Below are 7500 nucleotides of genomic sequence, written 5' to 3'. Positions count from 1 at the left end.
AGTGAAGAGTCCGGCCTTGACAGTGTCCCATATAAGGTCCACAACTTTGGTACTTGTATATACTATATATATATATATATATATATATATATATATATATATATATATATATATATATATATGTGTGTGTGTGTGTGTGTGTGTGTGTGTGTGTGTGTGTGTGTGTGTGTGTGTGTGTGTGTGTGTGTGTGTGTGATTATTTTCATCACCATAGTCTTGGATCACGTGTTGGATTCGTAATCGACAGCTTTTGACCTGCCGCATGAAAGCTCAGAGCTCATAGTTAGCTCTGTGTGTGTGTGTGTGTGTGTATTCACCTTGTTCTTTGGATCACGTGTTGGACTCGTGATCGACAGCTATTTCCCTCCCGGAAGAGAGCTCAGAGCTCGTATGACCGATCTATGGGTAATGCTATGACCTTACACGCACACACACACCCAACTCCCCGCCCACAAGAGTTGGAGTAACGACTCGAAGCGCAGCGATACTGAAATAATTTCAGCCCTGGGCAGGATTCGAACCCGGTACCGTCGGCGCCCCCGTGCTGACAATCTGAGCCTCTACCAACCGCGCCACCGAGTTGTGTATGTGTATATGTGTGTATCTGTGTGTGTGTATGTGTGTGTGTGTGTGTGTGTGTGTGTGTGTGTGTGTGTGTGTGTGTGTGTGTGTGTATGTGCATTATTCTTGAAAAGGAAATGGAAGAAAAACTGAGGTGATGAAGGAACATGTGGAAAGGAAGCACATGGTGAAAAATGGAGGTAGAGAAGGAATGGTAGAGGAGGAGGAGGTGGAGGAATAGGAGTAGGAGGAAAAGTGGGTGGAGGAGGTGGACGAGGAGGAGGAGGAGGAGGAGGAGGAGGAGGTGGCGGAGGAGGAGGAGGAGGAGGAGTAGGAGGAGGATTGGAGAATCAAAATGTGTATACTTAACATGAGAATCGGGTTCTGTCTCAGAACAATGAAAGCAAAGACAAAAGGATCTTCGAAATGACGATGGTGTCTCTCAGTGTTCCCAATCTTCCCGCTCGGTGCTACCAACCTTCACAGACCAGTGCTACCAATCCCTCTCTTCCAGGATGGTACCCCTGTCTCTACCCCCAACAATTGAGAAAAAAAATGCAAACAAATATAGGTGGATAATGCAAAATGACGTAAAGATAATATACAATATATATTTATATATATATATATATATATATATATATATATATATATATATATATATATATATATATATATATATACAAATAAATAATTAGATAAATAAGTAGATGAAAAAACAAATAAATCACTTAAACGAATAGGCAAATAAATACATAAATAATAGACGTATGAATAAATAGACAAACAGACAATAATAAAAAGAACGAAAAGGAAAGACAAGAAAGTGTAGATAAACTTTGGAAGAGTTAGTACACGGGAATAAACAAATGGAGGAAGAGATAACAGGCGATAGGAGGAGAAGAAATTCAAGAGACAAGTACAGAGTACAGGAGAAAGAGAAATAGAGAGAAAGAGGGAAAGGTAAGGAGAAACAACGAAAGCAGAAGTGAAACAAGAAAGTGAAAGACGAGATAAAGGAGGAGAAGGAGGAAGAGGAAGAGGAGGAAGAGGAGAAGGAGGAAAAGGAAGAGGACTAAGAGGAAGAGGAGAAGGAGGAAGAGGAGAAGGAAGAGAAGGAGTAGGAGTAAGAGGAAGAGGATAAAGGGAAAGAAGATGAGTGAAATGAGGAGGAAGAGAAGGAATAGGAGGAGTAAGAGGAGGAGGAAGAGAAGGAATAGGAGGAGTAAGAGGAGGAGGAACAGAAGGTGGAATAGGAAGAGGAGGATAAGGAGAGAAAGAGAATAAGGAGGAGGAGGAGTAAGGGAAACAAAAGGAAGAAAAGGACAGGGGAGGAGTAAAAGGAGGAGGAAAAGGAGGAGGAATAGGAAGAGGAAGAGAAGGAGAAAAAACAGGATACGGAGAAGGAGTAAAAGAGAAGGAAAAAAGGGAGAAGAGTAGAAGGAATAGGAAAAGAAAGGGGAAGAGGAAGAGGAAAAGGAAGAGAAGGAAAAGCAGGATAAAGAGGAGGAGTAAGAAGAAGAGAATGATGAGAAGGAGGAGGAGGAATAAAAGGATGAGGAAGAGAAGGGGAACTAGAGAGAGAAAGAGAAAAGGAGGAAAATAAGAAAAGGCGAAGGAGTAGGAGGAGGAAGAGGAGGAAGTGAAGGAAGAATGGTAATGAAAAAAATAGCGGAAGAGGAAGAGAAAGAGGAGGAAGAAACGAAAGAAAAGAAAAAGAAGGAGAAGAAGAAGGAAGAGCTGAGAAGGAATAAGAGGAAGGGTAGTAGGGAGGAGGAGAAGAAGCGGAGAGGATAAAGAAAAAGGAAGAAAAAATAAAGGAAGGGAGAACGAATGGAAGAAGTAAAAGAGGAAGATAAGAATGATGAATAGGAAGGCGAAAGGGAAGAGAGGGAGAAGTGAGACAAAAATGATAATGGAAGAACGAGAAGGAGCGAGAAATAAAAGAAAATCTGAAAAATAAAAAATAAAAGAGCAGGAAAAATAAGAATAACAATCCAAGAAGGAGGATGAGCGAGAAAATAAATAAATAAATAAATAAATAAATAAATAAATAAGAAATAAGATAAAAATAAATAAATAAATATACGAATATATAAATAAATAAGATAAAATAAATAAATAAATACATAAATAAATTAATAGATAAATAAATAAATACATAAATAAATATATAAATAAATATATAAAAAATTAAGTGAAGAATAATGAAAGCAAAAATAATAACAATGAGAGAACGAGGGAGAAAAGAAAAAATGTAAAAGAAAAAAGAAAGAAAGAAGAAGAGCAGGAGAAGAACAAAGAATAGCGAGAAGAGGAAAAAAATGAAAAATAAAAAAGAGAGAAAAATCCGGAGAAAGCGTGGGAGAGAACGAGAACGCAAAGACGCGAGTTTCCGTCGGAATCTGACGGAAATACGAAGGAAATGACGATGAAAACGTGGACGCTCGACACAAAAGGCAGTTTTCGAAAGCCGAAGCGACGGCGGAGCCAGAAGGCCGCGTAGTTATTGTATTGTTTATGTCATGTTTTATTTCATTTTGAATTTATTTGATTTTGTTGTATTATTTTGTTGTATTTTCTAATCTATTTTATTGTTTTATTTTCTTTTTCTTTTGTTTTATTTTATTTTGTTTTATTTTTATCTTATATTGTTTTATTTTATTCATTTTGTATTATTCAATTTTTCTAATCTATTTTATTCTGTTTTATTTTTTGTTTTATTTACTTTTGTTTTGTCTTGTTTTATTTTATTTTCTGTTCTACTTTAAAAACTGATAGATAATAGGGAAAAGTGATCTGATTTCTTATTCTATTTTTTTTTTCTTAGATACTAGTCATCAATAATGCAATGCTACGTGACTCTGGTCCAAAGGGTTGTTACTAAGGTCTCACAACAGTAAACATGATTTTGAAAAAAAAAAAAATCTAATGTTATGAATATACATATATACATATATATATATATATATTATACATATATATATATATATATATATATATATATATATATACACATATATATATTTAAGATTTTAATATCATTGATTCAATTTCCATTTATTTTTTTCTCATAGGTTAAGTTTTGTATTATGATTTTATTTTTTAATGTAACAGTTCAAGAAATAATATAATAAAATATTAATGAGATGAGTTGAGTATATCATGCTGACTAAAATAATATTACACACACACACACACGCACACGCACACACACATGCACATATACACACAACCCGTGGCATAGTGTATAGAGTTCCCGACCGTTACTTCAGCGGTCTGGGTTCGAATCCCGCCCAGAGCTGAAACAGTTTTAGTATTGCTGTGCTGCGAGTTGTTATTCCAACTCTCGTGGGCGGGGAGTTGGGGGTGTGCGTGCGTGTAAAGTCACAGCATTACCCTTAGATAAGTCATATACGTGCTCTGAGCTCTCTTCCGGGAGGGAAGTAGCTGTCAATCACGAGTCCAACACGTGATTCAAAGACTATAGTGAATCACACACATAACCACCCTTACACACGCAGTCAAAACACATAGCTAAAACACAAAGAACAAAGAAACATGAACACATACAAACACATAAAGCAAACACAGATCCATACCTGAATATGGAATATATGTATTTTTTGTCAGTGCTTTTCTGACAGAAGAAATAAACACTGGGATAATCTTGCAAGGGAAGAGGAAGCGAGAGGAGGGGGTGGGGGTGGAGGAGGGGGAGGGTTAGCGTGGATGGGGGAGGGTGGGGGATGGGTGAAGGTGGGTGAAGGGATGGGTAGGGGGAGAGAAGATGGGTCCTGTGGGGTGGGTGAGGGGGAGAGGGAGGGATAGTATGGGGTGGGAAAGGGAGAGAGAAAGGGGAGAGAAGGGGAAGATGTGGAATGGGAGAATGGGTGAGGGAATTAAGAGTTTGAAATGATGTAAATGGAAAGAGAAGAAAGAAGGAGGAGAAGGAGAGGAAGGTTGAGGAGGAGGAGGAGGGGGAGCAGGACAAGGAGGAGGAGGAGGAGGAGGAGGGGAGCAGGTCAAGGAGGAGGAGAAGGAGGATGGGAGGAAGAGGAGGAGGAGGAGGAGGAGGAGCAGGAGGAAGAGGAGGGAGGGAGGGGATAGAGTGTAAAGAAACACAAACACAAACACTGAAGAATAAACAGAAAGAAAATGGAAAGAAAATGGAGACAGAAACGAGGATAAGAGGAGGAGGAGGAGGAGGAGGAGGAGGAGGAGAAGAAGGAGGAGGAGGAAGAGAAGGAGGAGTAAGATGATGATTGACCAAGTGAAGCCAAGAACAATAAAGATGAAGAAGAAGAAGAAGAAGAAGAAGAAGAAGAAGACGCAAAAGCAACAAAGAAAAGAGAAAAATAAATGATGAAGATGGAGGAAGATATGGAGAAGAAAAAGAAGAAAGAGAACGAGAAGGAGGAGGAGAAGGAATGGAAGGTAGAGGAGGAGTAAAAGGAGGAGGAGGATGCGTAGGAGTTGGAGAACGTGGAAGAGGCGTAGGAGTAGGAGGAGAAGGAAGAAAAAAAGGAAATTGAAAATAAAGAATAGAAGGGGAAACAGGAGGAAAAGGAACAGCAAGAAGAAGAAGAAGAAGAAAATAGAAGAAGAAATAGAGGAGGAGAGGAAGAAGAAGAAATAGAGCAAGAAGAAGAAGAAGAAGAAATAGAGCAAGAAGAAGAAGAGGAAGAAGACGAAGAAATAGAGGAAGATGAGGAAGAAGAAATAGAAGAAGAAGAAGAAGAAGAAGAAGAAAAAGAAGAAGAAGAAGAAGAAATAGAAGGAGAAGAAGAAGAAATAGAGGAAGAAAAAGAAGAAATAGAGGCAAGAAGGAGAGAGAAGAAGAGGAGGAAGAAGAGGAGGAGGAGGAGGAGGAGGAGGAGAAGGAGGGGACGAAGAGGGGGAAGAGTGAACAACTGGAGAATCAGATAAAGTAACACGAACCAGGGGCAGTGGGAACAAACAAAGAAAGAGGAGGAAGAGAAGGAAGAGGAAGAAGACGAGTAGGAAGAGGAGGATGAAGAGGTGGAGGATGAAGAGGAGGGAGAGGAGGAGGAGAAGGAAGAGGAGGAGTAGGAAAAAGGGGAGGAAGAGGAAGAGGAGGAGAAGAAAGAGGAGGTAAAAGAGAAGGAAGAGAAGAAGGAGAGAGAGGAGAAGGATAGTAGAAGAAAAGGAAGATGAGGAAGATAAGGGAAAGAAGAGGAGGAGGAAGAGGATGAGAAAAACAAGATGAGGAAGAGGAAAAGGATTACCGGACACAGTCAAAGGGAGATAGACAGGTAGATAGATACATAGACAGACAGATAGTTAGATAGATAGATAGAGAGACAGACAGTTAGATAGATAGATAGACAGACAGACAGATAGACAGATAGATAGATATGGAGAAATAGGAAGAAATAGTGAGAGAGAGAGAGAGAGAGAGAAATAGAGAGAGAGAAATAGAGAGCGAGAGAGAGAGAGAGAGAGAGAGAGAGAGAGAGAGAGAGAGAGAGAGAGAGAGAGAGAGAGAGAGAGAGAGAGAGAGAGAGAGAGAGGGGCAGGGGTACATTGACATGGCCATCATCTTTTGGTTATTACCTGAGCAAACTAATCTTGTTTGTCCTTTGGCAATTGTTTTTTTTTTTTTTTTTAATAAGCAATTATTTTTTTCGTATTTTCCTTTATTTTATTGTTTCTATTCATTTATATTTATCTGTTCATTATTTATTTCCTACTTATTCTATTAAACTATTGTTAATGAATAGGCAGATGAATAAATAAAACAGAGTATATACATATATAGATGAATAACTAGATAAATATATAGGTAAATAAATGAACAGAAAAATACATACATACATATACCAAAGGCTTTTTCCCCCTTACAGGGGGGGTAGCCAAAAAGAAAAAGGCATAGAAATCACTCCCACCCATTTCATTTCCCATATATTCCACTCCCCTCCAGAAACAGACATATAAGTAAAAATGAATAGATAAATGCATAGGTAAACAAACAAAATAGGTAGTAAACAAGCAAAACAAGGAAACAAAGATAGGCACAAAGTAAATGAATTATTACCCATACTTCGTCTTCCCTTATAAAAGAATAAATAAATAAATAAAATAAACTAATAATAAAATATATATATAAATAGATAAATTCTTTTTAGACACTGAAAAACATGTAAATAAAGATTATATATATATATATATATATATATATATATATATATATATATATATATATATATATATATATATATATATATGAAGGCAGTTTTTTTTTTTTTTTTTTTTTTTTTTACTTATTTTTATTTATCTATCTATTTATTTATTTACTTATCTATTTATTTTAGGATATACTTGTTTACCAAAATTCTATACAAGTTCATTCGTGTGTACGTCCTCCGAGGTAACGCTATTTGACCAGTGGTATCACGTCCATATTGCCCGGGCAAGTCACTGAATTGCATTCCTTTCCAGATCTCAAAGGAGAAGATATGAATCATGTGTACGAACACCGGGGTAAGGGTATTGAACACATTTATATATTTTCCGTCTTGCCCTTTACAAGCGACTAGATTACACTTGTTTCTTATAACCGGAAAAAGAAAAATTAATCATATGTTCGACCTCCAGGGTAATGGTATTGAAACTCTAACGTACTATTCGCATTGCCCTTGGCTGGAGACTCGATTACAGTATATTAAAAAACCTGAAGAAAAAAATAGTTAATCATATATTCGACCTCCGGGGTAATGGTACTGAAACAATGACATATGATGTCTTGCGCCTTGACAAACGACTCGACTACATTACATTCCAATAACCGGGAATGGAGGAATTTGGTCATGTGTTCGATCTCCGGGGTAAGGGTATTGAACACATTGATATCCTAAGTGAATTGACCGATGAATTTTTTTTTGTCGAGGATAAGAACATAGAAATAAAAGAAATAAA

This window comes from Oratosquilla oratoria, chromosome 36 (assembly GCF_046742065.1).
Source record: "Oratosquilla oratoria isolate Oo_2021 chromosome 36, ASM4674206v1, whole genome shotgun sequence".
NCBI lineage: Eukaryota > Metazoa > Arthropoda > Malacostraca > Stomatopoda > Squillidae > Oratosquilla > Oratosquilla oratoria.
Note: the sequence above shows the minus strand (reverse complement) of the source record.